The sequence below is a fragment of the Corvus hawaiiensis genome, chromosome 11 (genome assembly GCF_020740725.1).
Source record: "Corvus hawaiiensis isolate bCorHaw1 chromosome 11, bCorHaw1.pri.cur, whole genome shotgun sequence".
Lineage (NCBI taxonomy): Eukaryota > Metazoa > Chordata > Aves > Passeriformes > Corvidae > Corvus > Corvus hawaiiensis.
This window is the reverse complement of record NC_063223.1, coordinates 3,762,473-3,782,496: the sequence shown is the minus strand read 5'-3', so window position 1 is coordinate 3,782,496 and position 20,024 is coordinate 3,762,473.

Below are 20,024 nucleotides of genomic sequence, written 5' to 3'. Positions count from 1 at the left end.
TCCATGTGGAAGAAGCAGCAGCACAGGGACATCACCTCTTTGCAGTTCTTAGGGTGCTGCATGATGTTTAAGGCTCCTAATGATGTCCAAAGACCAAATGAAAAACCCAAACAGGGATATTTTCTTTGTTATTATGAGGTCTTTGTACCACTGAGGCATTCTGAGCATGGGGATGTTATTTTGGTTTTTATTTGACATCTGGGTTCACGGGGTGTGCAGTGGGATGGGAAGGAGCAGGTTTGACTTCTTGGGTCTGCAACCTTCAGCCAGAGAGGGTTTATAAGGAAGAAATCTTCCCTGTGAGGGTGGGGAGGCCCTGGCACAGGGTGCCCAGAGCAGCTGGGGCTGCCCCTGGATCCCTGGCAGTGCCCAAGGCCAGGCTGGACACTGGGGCTTGGAGCAGCCTGGGACAGTGGAAGGTGTCCCTGCCCATGGCAGAGGTGGCACTGGGTGGGCTTTGAGGTCCTTCCAAACCATTCTGGGATTCTAAGAATTTTCTTTCCAGTGTTTCAGGATCTGCAGGACCAGCAGGGATTGCAGCTTTTGGGGAGGGCAGGACCAACCATCTCATCCTTGGAAGAGCCCCAAAGCCAGGCAAGGCTGGGGAAGCAGGGAATGCTGCCTGCCCTGCCTGTGTTTGAAATGCCACAGGGAATTCCTGCCAGGGATAAGAACAGGACATCCCAAGCCTCAGACTTGTACTTGAACATCAGGTTCTTGTCTTCCAGCTCAAGTACTTCACGTTTGTTTTCTTTAAAAAAGCTTCTTAAAACTGCCAGAAAAATCCCACCTGGCATCCCAAGTGCTTCAGCATTAGACAGGAATTTTGAGTATCCCCCAAATAACAGAAATGAAATACAGTCTCTTAATTAGATAAAACATAATGATGTTTGTAAATACCAAATCATTATGCCAATATCTATTGGTAAAAATACTATTACTAATTATATTTCCTTTGGTGTTTACAGAAGGAAATGCATCATTCATGAGCCTCACACCAAACTGGGATTACAAAGCTGCACGTGGATATTTAGTTTACCACAAAATACACACTGGCAACAAACTTAAGGCAACGCATCCTGGCAGGTCTGAGCTGCTCTCTGTAAGCTTCGAGAGAAATGAGCTGTGTGATTTAATTTGTAGAAAAGTGTTTTGGTAGAATTTGATAATCAAGGGTGGACTTGGAGATTTTGGAGGCCTTTTCCATCCGTAATGATTCTATAATACTGAACAGAAATTCCTAATTCACTTCTCTGTTTTGTAGGCCTAAGGAGATGGAAATAGTTAATAATTTTGAATAAAACCAACTTTCCTTTAGCAAAGCAAACAGCAACAAAAAGCTGTGGTAATTCTCCTGCAGCCTTCCAAAGCAATTATGCTGTAATGACTGCTGAAGAGATTTTCATGTTGTTTCAAACACTGGTTGGAACAACTGGAAGCTACAAATTTTTTCTCATTGTGACTTTATTATCTGAAAGGAAATGACTAATTTGGAGTTGGTTATTATTGTTTTATAGCCCATGAAATATAAGTATCTAAGTAAACATTTCCATGAATTTAAATATATAATACACATAATGTGAAATACATAAGCCCTCGGCTTCTGGGCCAGATTTTACTGTATTATTATTATTATATTTATGCCAGAAAATAAATGTTCTCTCTTCCTAGGCCTGTTTTTCACAGTCACTTCTTCCCTGAGGTCAGATGTGTGGTGAGCAGAGGAGAGCAGCACAGAGAATCGTGGAATCCCAGAGAGCTTGGGTTGGAAGGGATGTTAAAGGAGGGCTCATTGCATCTCCCACCTCTGCCTCCTCCACCTGCAAAGGTGTCCCTGGGGTGAAGCTGCTGGCAGAGAAAGCACTGGGCAGGTGCTGTGCAGGTAACACATTTTATAAAGCTGGCCACCACCAGTGCTGGTTCCTCCTGAAAAACACATCTGTGAAACACTATAAAGGCCCTGTCATTCATTCCAAGCCGCCCTGCGTTTGGGGATTGCTGGGTGCTGCCTTCCAGCGAGGCAGCTCCCCGGTGCTTTCCTGCTCGGTGGGTGAGCGGGCGCTGCCGTGCGGGGGAGGCAGCGCTGTCCTCGCCTCGGCTCTTGGACAAAGCCCATCCATCCTCTCGCAGCGCCGCAACGAGGAGCGCTCCTGCCCGGCTGGCTCCTCTGGCCCGTGAAGAGCTCTGCATTTATAGCACAGCCTGTTCCCCCTGGAAATGCCGATATGACCCTGCTCCTTTGCGTTCAGCCCCGGCTCCAGCCCGGCCCCTCCACGGCATCCCCGATCCCTTCCCTGCCTCCCCTGCAGCTGCACTGCCCAGGTCGTCCCTGCCCACAGCCACCCCAGGTCCCTTCCTGGCATTCCCCTTCTCCTCCCTCACTGCCCGTGCTGCTGGCCCTGAGCTCTGCTCCACAGGGGCTTTTCCAGGCTGTTGTGGCCCTCATCCAGACCATGTGGGTTTCCGTCCCTTCCGAGCACAGTAAATCTGTCATTGGAAGTAGCCATCCATCCCTGTCGATCCAAAGCCCCATTTTCTCTGGAAAAGCTGGAAGAACATTCTCTCCATCCCATGTCCTGCTCTGCCAGTGCTTCCCCTCAGCCCTGGGCCTGCCTCCCTCAGCTCCCTTTATTCCCTCGTGCACAGGCAAAAGAATTCCTGTCACTTTTGTGACCTGCTCTGTCACCCTTGGCATCCCTTTGGGAATCTCTGCGTGCCCTGATGGCTGCAGCTCATCCCTCCTTAGGGAAATGACGGGCTCCAGCTCCTGTTCCCTCTCTGTTCCCTGTCCTGTCTCCCAACCTTTGCCATGCTCTGCTTTTCCCTCCTGACCATCTCAGGTTATTTGCTCACCACCTGTCTCCTCTGCTCTATTCCTTACAGTGCCAAGAAAAGTGGGATCCTGACTCCTAATTTCTAGGCTGGACCACAAAGAATCAGGATTATGATCATTGGTGCCATTCTGATTTATTCTGTACCAATATCTGTTTATAACACAGGAGCTTCATTGTGTGTAACAATGGAGATAAATTTTGGCCCCTTATTTTTCACAGCCATTTTCCAGCTGTATATCATCAATTTGCCTCTCATTTAGATACTTGCTCCTACTTCAGGAAAAATAAAAATATCCCAGTTGTGTAGGTAATAAAGCTGGGGAAACAAACTCAGAAGGGCATTTTACAATGGAATTTGATTGTGATAATTTTTCATGTGTTAAAAAAGGAGCACGCTGGCTTTCTCTGGGAACTGTTTGGGTTTATGCTTTGTTGGGATTTTTTTTCCATCCCCAGCTTGTAGTCACATGGAAAATCTTTTTTTTTCCCAAGGGAACAGAGAAGTATCTCTGCATTTATTAGCTGAGTTCATTGAAGGACTGTATTTTATAATTTAATGAGGCTCAAAGTTGCATGGGTATCAGCTGAAACAAAAACTTCAGGCAGTGTGAATTCAGATTTTGGAAGTGCACCTCCCTGCAAGTCTGTTGTAAATATCTACAAAAAATACTGCAGGTGAATGGCTTGGCTCTCATTCGTTTTTGTGCCACAGAAATTCCCTGGTTCCTTTGGCAAGTTGGAGTGGGGGATCAGCAAAATTCTTAGAATCCGAGAATGGTTTGGCTTGGAAGGACCTTAACGTTCATCCCATTCCACCTTCCACTGTCCCAGGCTGCTCCAAGCCCCAATGTCCAACCTGGCCTTGGACACTGCCAGGGATCCAGGGGCAGCCCCAGCTGCTCTGGGCACCCTGTGCCAGGGCCTGCCCACCCTCACAGAAAAGGATTTATCCCCAAGATCCCATCTAAACCTACTTCTGTCACTATGAAGCCATTCCCCCTTGTCCTGTCCCTCCATCCCTTGTAAACTGTCTCTCTCCATCTTTCCTGCGCCCGCTTCAGGTCCTGCAAGGCCACAATGAGGTCACGCCAAAGCTTCTCCTCTCCAGGCTGAACAATCCCAGCTCTCCCAGCCTTCCCTCCCTCTCCATCCCTCTGATCCCCCTGGAGCCTCCTCTGGGCTCTCTCCAGCAGCTCCAGGTCCTCCCTGTGCTGGGCCCCAGGGCTGGGGCAGCTCTGCAGGTGGGGCCTCACCTGAGCACAGGGGCAGAGGGGCAGAACCCCCCTGTCCTGCTGCCCCTGTTCAAACGATCCTGTCAGATATCCCTGAGGAATATCCTGTGGCTCCCCTTTCCTCACCTCCTCTTACCTCTCCTTTCCCAGTCAGTTTACCTGAATTTACCAACAAAATGCTCTGAGTTTTATTTACTTTGTATGAGAGCCAGGAAATTGAAGAACTATTCAGATAAGCTGGAAAGGGCCCTGTTGCACAAGTGCTGGAAATGATCTGTGTGGTGGCTCTGGGATATTGTTCCTCAGCTGCAGTCCTTGGGAGCTCGGCACAATTGTTCCCATTCAAACAAAAGCAGCCTAATGAAAGTATTTTAATTTGCTGATCATCTATTCAGAGTGAAAGGAACGGCCCTGCAAGGTGTCCTTGGAGACTGGAAGTGAGTGTGGCAGTGGGAATCACACTATTCATACTGATTTACACTTCTCAGCGAGCTTCTGTGTGGGTAATGTTGCTGGAGGTTTCCTCAGCCTCACATTTCCTTCCCTCCACCTCACAGAGCCTTTTCCCTGGGCTTTTTGAAGGCCTCCAGGTTTAGTGGTGCTGCTGGTCCCGATGTCCCCGACCAGGAGGCTCCCTAAGCTCCCTGTGTAGCTCAGAGTGAGAGGATCTGCTGGAGAGTCATTCCAAGAAGTTTATTTAGATGCCTGCTCTGCTAGTCGGAGAACCTTTCTGTTGGTGCAGCTTTTTAAAAAAGGATTTGTTTAAAGAGCTTCATTTCTGATGGGAATCCACATTTCAGGCGTTTTTTGGTAAGACCCCCAAGCGCACAGCTCCCAGCAGTTTGTGGCAGGGCAGCCAAAAACCAGGACAAAAACTCCTTTAGGAACACTGAGGGCAAATCCTCTGCTCCTTCCTGCCATGGAATGAGGATGCCTTGGGTGTGGGAACCACACGAGGGGAGATGAGGAGTGGATGTGGTTGCCTGAAGATAAGGAGAGGGTTGATCCAGCTTTGAGGTGGTTTTCAGCTGTACAAATCCATCAGTAATCAGAGTTATATTAGTTAAGAGCAATTAGCTTCACCCACATGTTCATAGCAACAGTAAGGGAAGAAGGTTTAGGGAACAAGACAAAGTATAAGACAAAAAGATTATATTGAATTTCTGTTCCATGTTGTGATTAGAAAGATGAAATATTTTTCACTGCATTTATTTTCTTACCAAAATTATATATTTTTAAAAATCTTTTTAAAACAAATATACAAACCAATTTCAAGTAAAGACCCACCATCACATCAGACTTTGAAGGTGATGCCAGAAGAACTGACAATAACATCTTTTGCTGATATGATTTCATACACATGTCAAAGTACAACAGAGCATGTAGAACTCGAAATTAAGACAAGCTGAGTCTTGTTGAGCACTTTCATTTCTCTGTCATTCCTCCCCCCAGTGCCCTTCCTGCAGTGCCAGAGCTGCTGAGCTGTTGCACCAAATGGCCAGGCAATATCACTTTACCCGAGGAACACGAGGTACTTACAGGAAGGAAGATATTTTTCTTTTGCTGAAATAGATCCTTAAAAAATATATTCTGAAATAAGTGAAAAGAAAGGACACACACTGCAAGAAAATGTCCATATTGAGGATGTAGATTCTGTTCCTGCTTTGTCCCTGTAATGCCTGAAGTCCTTGTGCTGCTGTTTGTGGTAAATTATATATCACCTCTTTCCTGACTCTTTTTATTAAACTCCTGTTACCTATTCTTCCTTACCCTACTCATCATCTTCCCTCCTCTTCATAAAATGTTCTAAAAGAGAAAATTACCAAGCTGGAGGGTCAGATGAGAAGAAAATTATGAGCTGTTGGTCTGTGTGCTCAGCCTTCACTTGTGATTGCATCTGCTGCAGGTGAGGCCAGTAATTCTGGGAGCCCTGGAACAGCTGCCCCAGAGGGAATTAGTTCTGATGGATGGTAAATACTTTGCCGGTCATTTTGACATTATTTTCAAAATTCTGGGTCAATTAATACTTCTTGAATGGATCGGAAAAAGAGCCACAGAACTCCTGGCGTTGTTTATTCTGTGTATGTCTCCCTCTACATATTGTGGAATATGGAGAGCTGGGGTTTGTTCATTTTCTTTATCAAGGAAATAAGATGGGTTCTGTTTCCCCAGTGGAGAGGATGTCTGGAGCTGCTGTTGTGCTGCTGGGGCCTGGCTGTGCCTGTGGTACTCTCAGGGCTGAATTCCAGCACTGCCCAGACCCCACGAGGGACAGCTGGGCCAGCACCCCAGAGCCAACACAGCCCCTGTGATCACCCAGAGACTGGAACATCTGTGGGCAGGATGCTCCTGTAGCCATTTGAGGTGATGGTGCTGATGAACTCCAGGAGATGGAGAGCAGCAGCTCCTGAGTTTGCTCTGACAACCCCTTGCAAGTCCACAGCTGAGGGGGTCTCGCTTCTCTTCAAGCTCATGCACCAACATTTCATGTCAGAGATACGAAGTGTCTCCTGTCTTTCCCTTTTAGAGAAGCACCAAATGCTGTAGCAGGGTTTCCATCGAGACATCAGAGGGGTAATTAGGGACACAGCCCTGTGGAGTGGGAGCCCTGGCACTGGAGAACCCGTGGGGAGAGGCTGCACATCCCTCAGCAGGAGGAACCATCCCGTGGTTCCCGAGCACAGAACTCCCACAGTGCCCCAGAGACATTTGCTAGATGTGTGTAATGGTGGTGGAGCTGGGGTGAGTTTCAGGCTGCACTCTTTCTCCCCTGGTAGAATAAATGAGAGTTATTTTTTGGGACCCTGCTGGGTGTTGGTGTGGCAGGCAAACCCTATTGATTGGAAAACAGGTTGTGTAGTGAGTGCTGGGGCTTGATTTGACTCTCAAATAACACAAAATAGGCTGTGTCTTTCCTTAGAGCATCTCAGACTGGAAGGGTTAAGAGTGAATTATGTGCTTTTAAAGGGATGTTAACTTGAGATAATGTACCTTCATTGAGAATCCTTGGAATACCCTTTATACAGATTTTGTGCTTGGTAGCAGTCTCAACTGTATCTCATTACAAGTGAATTGAAAAGAAAACTCCTGTATCCTCACTGGAATGCCCACTGGAGCGTGGCACAGGAATATTGCTGCTTGTGGAGCAGTTGCTGCCTGCAGCCTCTTCCTGAGGCAGAGACACCGACCTGGGGATGGCTCAGTCAGAGTCCCAGGATGCCCATGTGGGATCTCTCTCCTTCCAGGGCTGCAGACCCCAAAACCACCCAGAAAAGTTCTTTCCATGGTGAGTGCATTAAGCCCCTCCTGTTTGCTGAGGATCACTGGATTGTTGCATGATTTGGGGTGAAGGGACCTCAAAGCCCATCCAGTGCCACCCCTGCCATGGCAGGGACACCTCCCACTGTCCCAGGCTGCTCCAAGCCCCAGTGTCCAGCCTGGCCTTGGACATTTCCAGGGATCCAGGGGCAGCCCCAGCTGCTCTGGGCACCCTGTGCCAGGGCCTGCCCACCCTCCCAGGGAACAATTCCTTCCCAATATCCCATCTAACCCTGCCCTCTGGCACTGGGAAGCCATTCCCTGTGTCCTGTCCCTCCAGCCCTTGTCCCCAGTCTCTCTCCAGCTTTCCTGGATCCCCTTTGGGCCCTGGAAGGGGCTCTGAGCTCTCCCTGGAGCTTTCTCCTCTCGAGGTGAACATTCCTATGTAATTAACATTGTTTGCAGGTGGAAGAGTGTTTTTGGGATTTGATTACACACCTGTGATCCCAACCTCACCACGGACAGCAGGAGCACTCCCTGAGCTTTGCTCTCTCCCTGAGTTGCGCTGTTTGCTGTGGCTGCTCTGCATTTCTGCCTCTGTAACACAGCACAACCCCCTCCTCACATCTGTGCCTTCACCCTCTTAGCTTTACTATTTGGGGTACTGGAGACTTTGTTTCTTCCTTGGGAGTATCCAGTGCGTGAAGGAAAGGCACCAAAAAGAGATGCTATAAAAAGAAAAGAGTGAAAAAAAAGAAGAAAATAACTCCGGAGATCTGTTTTTCCTATTGAAACACTGCCCGTTTCACGGCCTGACTGAATTCATCGTCTCAGGTAGCATGTTCTGTGCTGTACAGGAGGCGACAGCCATGCTCTCCCCAGCTCCCCGAGGTAAGGGTTTGTGGGAGCTGTCACAGCACATCGCGTGGGGAGCCGCTGCCCGCGGCGCTGGCGCGGCACGCGGAGAGCCACCAGCTTGTGCCAGGTACTGCCGTGCCTCGTGCCACCGAGGCTGCTGCTCCTGGCCATGAGGACAGCAGCAAGGCAGCAGAACCTCCTCAGGGTCACCGCAGAGCTCGGGGAGGGGGGGAGGAGCAGCTCGGTTTGTTATTCCTTCGGGCTGTTTCAGGAGAGGCGCAGTTTTTCCAGAAACCCCAGGAAATGTGCGCAGGGGGTGTTCCCTCAGGATTCCTGGGCCATGTGTGTCCTTCCTGCTGCTCCCAGAGGGTCATCCCGGCCCTCGTGGCCTCGGCGGTGCTGGGAAGGGGCAGTGTGTGCTCCAGGCAGGAGGGATCACCTGCTGGGAGCCCTTCTCCTGTGCTGAGAAAAGGGAGAGGAGTCTGCAGCCATGAGAGGAGCCAATGATTCCATGTGCTCTGGGCCCTGCCAGGGCTACATCAAACACGGCTGCTCCAGATCAAAGCGCGGCTCCGGGAGGGATCTGTCCCTGAGTCAGAGCCATGGCCTGGGATGACCTCTGCTCTCCTTGGGAAATGGGGGGGTCCTTCACCTTCCTGGAAATATTCCAGAACTGGCTTTACTGGGACAAATCACAGGGCCACAGAATCGCTGATGTTGGACAAGGCCTCCGAGGTCACCAACTCCAATTATTCCCCAGCACTGCCAAGGCCACCACTGACCCCTGTCCCCAAGTGTTGCATCCACACAGCTTTTACATCCCTCCAGGGTTGGGGACTCCTCCACGGCCCTGGGCAGCTGTGCCAGGGCTGGACAGTCCTTTGGGTGCAGAAATGTTCCCAATATCCAACCTAAACCTCCCCTGGCACAGCTTGAGGCCATTTCCTCTTGTCTCTTGTTCCCTGGAAGAAGAGATGGACCCCTGGCTGCCCCCTTCTGTCAGGGATTTGTGAGAGTGAGAGGTCCCCGGAGCCTCTCTTCTCCAGGTTAAACACCCCCTGTCCCCCCCCACCCCGTTAGGTTTTCTTTTGTTCTACTCTAGTAGGAATTTAAACAATGCCTCACACCCACAAATTCGGGGCTTTTACATATTCCAGGCTCAAGTTCATCGCTGTTTAGGCTGAACACAGAACAAATAGAGAGAAGTGACTTCATTACTTGCACTCTGGAAGAGACTTGACAGCCATTTAGAAAAATACTTAACATTCACCAATTTCCTTGGTTGCTCCTGTCCCCCAGGAGCAGGCTGGGAACAGATCCATCTATCTCCGTCCCACCCGGCACCCCGGAGGCAGCTGCGGTGCCTGGGATTGGATTCCTGCAGTCAATAATCCCAAGGCTCTCCCTGCGAGGATGGACAGTGTGGGGACCCAGGGGCTGAGGGCTGGGGCTATGCGTGGCAGAGTGCCTGGGCTACAACTTGTGTTGTCAAACAAAGCCTCCAGAGTGCAACCAGCTGATAAACAGACTTTTAGTTTGCATTTCTTAAATCTTTGCGTGAAAGTTGACCTTATTCTCAGTGGGAAATCTGGTCTGGTGCTGCATGGACAGAAATAGGTTTAAGCTGTGATTTATTTAGGTCTTTTAGCCTCCTTCAGAGAGAAGTTTATATTTGTTCATTCATTTCCTGGCTGTTGGTTGGTGGAGGGTCTCGTCCAACCATGGGATTCCTCCAGCCCTTTGGCCCTGCTCCTCCAGCCAGCAGTGGCTCTAGGGAGCCCCACTCCTGTGGCCCTAAAGAATCCCAGGATGGTTTGGGTTGAAAGGACCTTAATATATTATATTTTATATGTTACAATATTAAATTTACATCTTTTGTGCTGGCATATCCCATTTTACAGCTCTAAGATAACACTGCAAGATGATTTTGCACCATAATTTGGAGTCCCGCTAATTTTAAACACCTTTGCAGCCATGCAGTTTATGGAAAAAAGAAGAGGTTTTTACTGCCTTACGCTTTCTGTGCATGAAAGCTTTGAATTAGCGTCAGACCCTGGTGCAGCGCTTCTCCCCAGCCTGGATTTAGTGCCTGCTGACAGCTGGTGCCCAGGGCTGCTGTCCCTGCCAGCCTTCCTGCAGCCACTGGGCTCCGGTGACTTGAAGTAAGTGCTGACAGATTGAATTCCTTCCTGGAAGCTGCTTCCTTGTAATGCTCTCCCAAGCAATCCTTGGATACACTGGAGGTCCCTTACATTTCTATTTGCACTTCAGGTGGTAGTAAAATAAATCATCTGTGGCTGCTGGCAGTGCCAGCAGTGAGGGATGCTCTGCTCTGGGGCTGTGCTGGAGACTCTTGGTCCCAGCAGAACAGGAGTGCAGTGAGCCCAGGGCCTGCCACGTGAGCTCCTCCTGTTCAGATGGAGTTATCCTGCCTGCCTGGGAGCCGAGGATCCCTGAGGTCTTTTCCAACATAAATAAGTCTGTGATTTCATGGGTTCTACCCTCACCTCCAAGGAAAAGAGGCGATTTCCTCTCCTGGGCAGCTGAACAAACCAATGTGTGTCAAACACTGCTTCACATGAGACAGCTGGGCTTTGAAACGTGGAGATTGGCTCTGCCCTGACTTCCAGGAGCATCCCAGTGCTCGCAGTGCCCTGCCCTCACCGTGGTGGGGCTGATGCCCTGGCTCCTCTTCTGCTGTGCTTTCAACAGATAAAATGAAGGGATTATTAAGATGTTAAAGGCTGGGATTTCTCTGTAGCCACTGACTGGCTGGTTTGGCGAGTGTTGCTTTATCTGGCAGCAGAATCCTCAGCATCCCAACGCCTTCCTCGGGCACGGGCAGCACCCAGAGAAGAGGGCACGGAGATACCCAAGGTTTGCTTTGTGGGAACAAACAGAGCAGGCTGCACCCTGCCTTTCTGCTGCGAGCACGAATAGAGGTTAATTGCCACGTTCTCATGTTTCCCTTTGTTAATTAAGTGTTGAGCCTTCAGTGCTTTTCACCACAGCTCCTGGTAGCTGAAGTTAGTCTTTTTAATCACTGCAGGAGAGGGCAGGAACTCCAGGACAGATCCTGCACAAAACACAGGGCTTTTCTTCTCTGGGAGCGTGTCTGAAGCCAGGAAAAGCTGCAACAGTGTATTTGGAGGAGATGCATTCTCAAAACAGCAGTTTCCATTTTGGTTTCTCAGAGATTTGGGTAAAAGTTCTGGGAACGTGAGGTGATTCCAGCTGAGGCTGTCAGGGGGGAAGCAGTGGTTACATCCCAAGCTGCACAGAAATTGTGTTCTCAGAGATTTTATTATTATGGCCTGCTGTGTTTGCTGCTGTTTCTCTCTGTTTCATGTCTTTATTGTATTAAGAAATTTCCCTCTTTCTCCTTCATGCAACAAAAACTCAACCAGATCTACATCAGTGAAAGAAATTGGGTTTTTTCCGACTCTCCCACGCAGTGCCTGCTCTGGGGGAGCTGGGTGGGGAAAGCAACAACTCTTCTGAGAGCTGGGGGCCTGGGGACAGCAGCAGCCAGCAAAGCGTGGAGCCACGAGGGCATCGTCCACCTCAACAGCTTCATAGTGCCCAGACAGTGAGCAATAATTGCCATGACTTCACTGGGCTGGATCATGCTGGCTTGTACATTAGCACAGTGAGAACACGCTTTGTTGTGTTAATAAATAACTGTTAAGTTTAAGAAATGAATTCACATGGAAGGATTTATTGTGGTCTACAATTAGGGCAAGAAAAATGACAAATTTGTTCCTTAGAGTGCCTTGAAATAATTTCTATCTCATCTGATTAGGAGAAAAGGCTCCTTTGTCTTCTTAAATTATTTTTTCTCTATTTAAATAAATCTGAACTGCTTGCATGCCTGCAAGAATTACAAACGGCTGCTCAGACCTAAATCAAGTGTTGCAGGGTTGCTGCATGAATCTTCCAAGGCAATAAACTTTGGGTACCTTTGACAAGTTTTATGATCCCAGATAGGTGCACTGTGCTAAGGGCCATATTTCACAGCAACGCCTCTGAATAGATCATATCAGTTTTTATATGCTAATAATTTGTTTTGGTAGTTTAATACCAAGAGCTATAATTCATATCTATGGCTTGCCCTAGACTGTGGGTAATTTGAGTAACGGTTTGGGAAAATCACTTTAGGAACACTTTCAGGATTGCACTTTCCCATTGAGCCATTAAGGCAAGAATAGACCAGGCTGGAAATGTATAAAAAAATAAAATGAATTGAAGCTCATCAGCTCCTGCTCAGGGTCATTCCCCCTGAAGTTTCCCTCTCCCTCAGTCACTGCATTTTCAGTTTGCTGAGTGTCTGGGCTCTTTTCCATTTCCTCTTGGGCTGGCAAATCAATCTTGTTATTTAGTCACTCTTTTTGCCTAGAACTAAAATCTAAATGGTTTTTTCCCTAAATTCCCTTCCAACTCCCGCTGATTTTCATGGTGTATTGCAAATTTCACCTGTTCTAGTCCGTGATGTGTTGTGGGAGCAGCTGAAACTCAATTTTGCTGTTGCAAACCATCCAATGCTGGCAGCAGGAGCAGTGTGGGAACGGTGGGAATGCTGTGGCAGTGCTGGAAAGCTGTTAAGCCAATTGGGAACTAGTTGGAGGGCGGGCAGGCACTCCCCAAACCCAGTCTCATCTCTGTAGTTTTGTAGCTACTCAAAATTCCTCTTTCTAAACACAAGATGTGCAAATGGAAGGGCTGGAGCCTCCCCTAGGCTGTCTAGGGACAGTAGGGACCCCCATCCTCCCCCTGGAGCCAGCAGGATCTGTGGAGACTTTGCTGTAGCTGCTCATGCTTTGGGGTAAGTGTTCCAGTCCTGCATTTAAGGCAGGCTGTGAAATAGTGTAAATTGGCTGTTATTTGGTTTTCTGCAGCTCGATAATTGAAACTAATAGAAGTAAATAGCTAATATTTCCTGGTGGGATGACCTTGGGAGCAGGAGAGCAGCTCCTTGTGTCTTCCTCCAGGGAAGAAAGTTAGAGGAATTACTGCCAAATAATAATAATAGCAGCAGCAGCACGGGCTGTAATTCTCCACTCTCCTACTCCAGCAACACCTGAACAGCAGCGGGAGGAAAACAAGTCATTTATCAGGGATAATTCCGGGTGTGTGGAGCAGGGCTGGGGAGAAATGGGCAGAGCCTCCTTCTCATCCCAGCCATTAAGGATCTTGTATCTAATTTTCCCATTTTGGCAATCTGTGCTTGCTCAGGCCCAGTGTGGCTGTGGACTAATCTGAGTTGTGAAGGGAGACGTCCCCGTTTCCTTTTTCAGGCTCTCTGAGGTGTGAGATCTGCTGCAGCCACCCCCACTTCCTAATGAGGGATCCGACCCCGTCGCTCTTCCCGTTCCCTGTGCCTCTGCTCCCCCAAATCACCCACCCCAGCTCACATTCTGTGCTATTTCCTCAGGAAAGCGAGGTTCGTGTGATACCCACAGAAATGCTGAGCATTCTGCAGCTATTTTGGTCTCTGTAAAATCAAGGAGATTTGACAGAGGGAGAGAAAACTCAGGGATAATGAAATACTAAAACTCTCAGTAAATGGAATTGGTTAAAGGAAAGGGCTGTCCTAAAGCAAAGCAGGAGAGAAAGTGGGCATCAGCAACTGTTTGGCAGCAGCACCTGGCCAGGAAAGCAGCAAGGGGAGAAATCAGGGCATCAGGCACATCATAAGCACAGCTGGTGTGAGGGGGGGTTGTTAATTGTGGGGCTTATGGAAAAAAGTGGTTTGGACTCCATTCCATACAGAGAGTGCTGGAGGAAGAGGAATGGACTGAGGAGTTGGGCAGAAACCCCTCAGCAAGGGAGAAAGAAGCGAGTGGGTGAGAGGCACCAGGTGATTTCTGGGTGATAGGAGAGCATTCCTTGCTAAAAGAGGGAATTCTGCCACAAATGAAGTGAGCTTGGTGTGTTGCTGTCTGAAGAAGGGGACTAAGAGCCAGAAGGTTATGCTGGTTTCTGGGGAAGGAAAGCAGCGAAATCCTGGGATGGCTGCACCTGCAGAGATGTGGGGGATGTGACTCCCAGCTGTGACACCACGGCTCGGCCTGGGAGAGGGAGAAAAGGTGAGCAGGAGCATCCCAACAAACAGAACAGGGAGCTGCTGGCACACACGGAAAGGGGCTGAGTGGGTCTGGAAGCTGCAGAGCTGCAGGTCGACTCCTCACCTGTAGGACAGAACAGTCTGCACCAAGCCATAAACCCTGTAAACCTGTGATTAAAACCACTGAAGCGATCTCGGCTGCGATCTCGGCTGAGCAGGGCAGCAGGAATGAGCTTGGCACAGGAGTTGGGCTGCCCTGCTCCTGCCAGCTGGGAAGATTCTTCACAGCCCCCTGAATTCCCACAGCTTGAGTGCTGTGCAGGAAAAATATTAGGGAAAAAATAAGAGTAAAAAATTGTCAAATGAGAATAAAGACAAAATAAGAGCAAAGGAAAGGATGAAATCAAATAAGAACAAGGGAGCCTGGTCCCTCATTATTAATCTACAAGCTGGAGAATATAAATAGCAAATGAAGGTATTTTTGTGGATTTGGTCCTGATGCCAAACTTGTATGAGATGGGCTCTAGGGAGTTCCTCTTGATTAGGGGAAGGATTAATGTAAAAGGTAGGGAAGTAGGGGCAAATCCTGTGTGAACAGCTGCCTTGTGCAGCAGAGTAATTAAATAAGATATTCCCAATGTATTTGTTGCAGTGGTTCAGTCATGGAACTGCTCAGTGGATGAGGTTTGTGCAGAACCCACACGAGGGATGGTTGTTTCTACATGGATTGCCTGTGAGTTTGTGATGTATCTCCAGAATGGCTGATAAGGGGCTGAGGTGGCTGTCACAAGTTTAAAATGCCTTTGGACTTAACAGCTTTGCCACTGGACTCAGCATTTTCTCCTACAAGTGGGAGCTGTTAAAGGCCTGAGAGGGCAGCACAACCTGGCTTGGTGGGAGTCAGACAGACCAAGGCTTGGAGGGAAAAGCAGGAGCCGTAAATGCAATTTCTCCTTGAAATCTTTATCCGGGACCAGTCCATCCAAGCAAGCTGAGACCGTGTGGGCCAAAGCTTGGAGTTCCCAAGGCTCTGGGCAGGAGTTTGCATCCCTGATGCAGCAGGATGTGGCTGTGCCACACTCACAATTGCAGCTGGGAAGCACAAGAGTTTAAACCATCGTGAGGACAAGGCTGGCTTTGGACGTGAGTGGTTTTATCCTAATTTTAAAGCTCTGAAGGAGAGGATGTTGTTCTCAGGTACCTCTGAGAGCTGTTGTTCCCAGCAACCTCCCCGTGGTCAGGAGACAAGGCGGGGCTGTGACGGTGCCCGTTGGATCCATGGAGCAGAGAGGGGCTTCCAAAGGCACTGAGGGAATCAGCCACTCAATCCCCACCCATAAATGAACAGCAGCCTTGCAAATACCCCTTCCCACAGCTGAGTAAGTCTCGGGTGAGGTTTATTGTGCCACAACTCCCCCCTGAAGGGGGAACGTTCTGCGGGAAGTTTCCTGTGCTCCTCTTCTGGAGGAGCTGTGTCTGCTGGGAAAAATAAATCCCCCAGGACCTTCTCGGGCTCCTCCTGCTCTGCTTGAGGCATTTGGTGCTCCCTGAGCCAGGGGCTCCTCTGTGCTGGAGCTGAGGGGTCTGGCTGAAGGTTGGAAAAGCCCTCCCAGTCCATGGAGTCCCAGCTGTGCCAATCCCACCTTATCCCCAGCCCAGAGCACCAATTGCCACGTCCAGCCCTTCCTTGGGCACCTCCAGGGATGGGCACTCCAAACCTCCCTGGGCAGCCCCTGCCAAGGCCTGAGCACCCTTTCCATGGGGAAATTCCTGCTGATGTCCACCCTGAGCCTCTGTGCAGGGGGCTGATCTCTCCTGGGGAGGGCTGAACCCCTCTCCTGTGCTGGGCTGATGAGTGTCCCCAGGGCTCATTGCTCCCCAGCTACTCATCCCAGGATTTCTGTCTTGGTCCATTTCCTGAGCTGAGCAATTGGAATAAATCATTTAGCAGGAGCTGGGAAGTAAATCAGCTGGCACTGAGCACTGTGCTGTTTGTCACCTCCCCTCTGCTTCTCCTGAAGAAACACCAGATTCTCACCTTCACCAAGTCCTGTCTATTAAAATCTAGAGCTGAGTGATCACATGAAGGAGTCCAGGCCCTACAACGATGAAATGAATGTCTGGAGAAGCCAGTTGGTGACCTTTCCCTCTCAGCTTCCCTAGTGATTCACAGGTTTTATTTTTTGCTAAGCACAAAAGCATTTTCCCTGGCAAACACTCCTTTGCTGAAGGTGAAAATGAATAAAATAAGCCCACAACACCCTGAGGAGAGGGTTGGGTCTTTTCACAGCTCTCACTATTTATAACAGCCCCAGCTGAAGTGTGCTGAGCTGTCTGGAGCAATGCAGGCGATTCCCTGCTCCAGCCCAATTCCCCAGGTAATTCCTGTGTTAACCATTGTTTGGTGAGTCCTGTGTTTTCAGCAGGAAGCTTGGGGAATCTGGGAACTTCACAGCCTGAGATAGCAATGTGATCACTTTAAATGATAGGTCTGCTCCTGGAGGGCATCTGGCACTTGACTCTATTAAAAAATTCATCCAGAATTGATATATTGCATTTTTCATTTCAAAAATCGCAATCAGGTAGCAAAGTCTGAGTATTCAGACAAGAGTAATATCTTTTCAACGTTCATTAATCTAAGTCAGTAATGAACTGCAGGTAAAATGGAGGGATAATTCAGAACAAGTAATTTATTTGGTTATTTTTCTTATCTTCCCTATTATTAAATAGCCATGAACAGTTTAATTGACCTTCCTGAATTTTTCATGCCACATTCCAAGCTTTTGTTGGTAGGTGGTTTGCAGGTGTTGAGGGGTCAGTGTCAGCTCCTGACCGGGCAGAGTGGGCAGTGGTGGTGGGGTCCCTGTGTCTGGAGCAGTGCTGGTCACTCACAGCTCTGCCCACGGCCTGGGGGGCTCCCTGGGATTTATCCTTCATCTTCCTCCCTCAAGTCATGCCCGATGGGGAGAACAGTTCATTGTTTTGTCTTTACTGTTACCTTGACTTTATTTTCAGTTTCTAAGCTCTCTCCTCAGTGTCTGGTTTAAGGCTCAGTTCCCCAGCTTTGCTTCATCCACTGGGGATGTTTCCCAGACCTCTGATCTCCTTCCTTGCCCTCCTTTGATTCCCTTCACTTGCTCCACAAGTTCACTAGCACAGAGTGTATAAAGCAGATTATATTTCTCCAGTTAGGACTTAGTGGGGCTGAACCCAGGAGAAGGATTATTTCCCGAATTTTGATGGTCACAAGTCCGTTTGCTGTCCCAGAGCGATGGCCTCTCATCCTCAGCTCCCTTCCCCACCCTGGAATGACACCATTGATTATTTCTGCCCAGGTGTGGGGTCTGCTTTGTCTCTCTTGAACAACAGGCATTCTTTAAAGGTGATTTCTGCAATGGCAAGACTTTTCTGGATTTTAATTCCGTGCTCTCGTGTGCTCGCAGTCCTTCCCTGTGCAGTGCCAGCAGCCAATTTAACCAGCACATCCCTCCTCTGTCATGCAAGTCATTAATGAAGGAATTAATAATGCTGAGCTCAAGGCAGGTCTCTCAGCAACTTGATTCATCTCTTCATTTTCATCAGAGCTGTTTCTGGAAAGGAATGGTCTCCCAGTGGCTCTGTGAGCTGTGGAGATGGCACCACAGGCCAGGGTGGTACAGAAGGCTAAAGCCAAGCTCTGAATGTGTAGTGTCCTGTGGGAGGAGGTGCAGTTGGGATGGTGCAGTCCAGCAGTGCTCTTTGCAGCTGCCCACAATTTTGGTGTCTTGTTGCTTTTATGGAAAGTTAGTTTTTCTGGGAATGGATGCCTTTTGAGCTGGGATGTAAAGCAATATCCTTTCCTTTTCTGGAGAGAGACTACTAACAAGAGCATGAGTGCCAGGACAAGGGGCAATGGCTTCACGGTGACAGAAGGAGGTTTGGATTAGAGATCAGGAAGGAATTGTTCCTTGTGAGGGTGGGGAGGCCCTGGCACAGGGTGCCCAGCTGGGCTTGTCCCTGGATCCCTGGAAGTGTCCAAGGTCAGGCTGGACATTGGGGCTTGGAGCAGCCTGGGACAGTGGGAGGTGTCCCTCCCCATGGCAGGGGAACAAGATGAACTTTAAGGTCTTTCCAACCCCAACCACTGGTGATTCTACAGATGTGGTTCCTTTTTCCCCGTCTTTCCCTCTCCGGCCTTCCCCAATAACAGTTAAAACACTGATACTGATTCAGACAGTCCTTTAAGTATGCAAAGATAAAGTTCATCAGCATAACCAATTTGCAAACATCTAAATTAGCCAGGCACTCTCCCTGCTGCCTTTGGAGGAGATTATAAACTTCCCTCTTTGTTCCAGCATTATTGTGCCGACCATCTGCTCTCAGTTAGCCTTTTCATGAAGATTGAAGCAAGGAAAGCTTATTAAACACTCAACTTCCTTGGTTAATGGCTTTCCCGCTCCTTTTTCAGTTTTCCTTTATTACTGATGCACTTATGGAATGATCTCCTGTTAATTGCCCCCCGCTTTGTCCCTGACCTCTCCGCCCCTGTGGCTGCACAGCTCTGGGGAGGAAACACTCGCTGAAGGCTTTAAATGCTGGAGCTCGGGCTGTGCCTGAAATTCCTGCACAGGAAATCCATGGAGAACCCAGAACCAGTTCCCACCCTCCAGTGGCACTCGTGGGTCAGGACTCCCACGTGACAGAGCAGGGGTGGCAGGGTCCTGACCCCGCACCCAGTTGGGATCGATAGGTGAGAGAAGGCAAAGCAAAGTTGTGGAGATCAGAAATTCTTTCAATAGGCAACTTGTTCCAATTTCATTAACTTTCTTCCCAGATTCTCCTCTCCTGACTCACCCTGTTCTTGGTGCATCATCTACATTATTTCGAAGTTCTTTAGAGTTCTCTGGGGATTCCCCCTTCCTGATCCCCAGTCCACAAGTAATTGTTCTCCTCCCTGATCCCTTTAAAACAGCTGCTGCAGCAAGTTTCACCTTTGGATGTGTGTGACCTCGAAGGCACAAGAAAAATCCTTCTCAATTACACTGGACAGCTTCTAAACAGATTTCCAAATGATTCCAGCCCCATGTACACACACCAGGGCTTGAAAAACCCAGCAGTCCTGGTCCCCGAGCTATAGATCAAGAGAGGCTTCTGGGCTGAATCCGCTCGTGGCACAGCAATTTAGATAATAGGATGGGGAACATAATAACATAACAGTTCAGCCTTGCAACTATATTTTTTTTGCTCTCACACCAGAGACTGAGGCAATGAAGAGAGCTCTGATTTGCAAAGCTGAATAAAACAAAAGCACAGAGGAACCTGGCTGGGCGTGCTGACCTTCTTTTCAGTTTTCAAGCAACTCGAAACTGAATCTTGCTCAGAACTGGCCATTATCCTTGTTTCCTCATGCAGAGCCATTAACCTCTAACTTACAGCAGCCAGCAAACTGTTATTTGCTGGTATAAAAAAACCCCTGGCCTTCCTCATTTTCTCCTGAGACATCTGAAAATGGGTAAGCTTTGGCAGATCCTAATAGTTCCAACCTGCCCTGGATACTGGGAGAAAATCAAAATGCATGCTGGGGGTTGCATAGTGCAAAATGGCTGAAATGCAGCAGAAATTTGGACTCTTGTCTAAATCCTTGGCAGCTGGAAACAGGAGTGTTGCTTGCAGGGTGCTGCCTTTTTTGGGGGAGGGTTGTTGGCCTCATCCCAGCCCTCAGGTAACGATGTTTGGAGGCAGCTCTGGGCAGTGCTCAGGTAAAAACGGGGTTGTCATTACTTCCACTAAATTAAATGG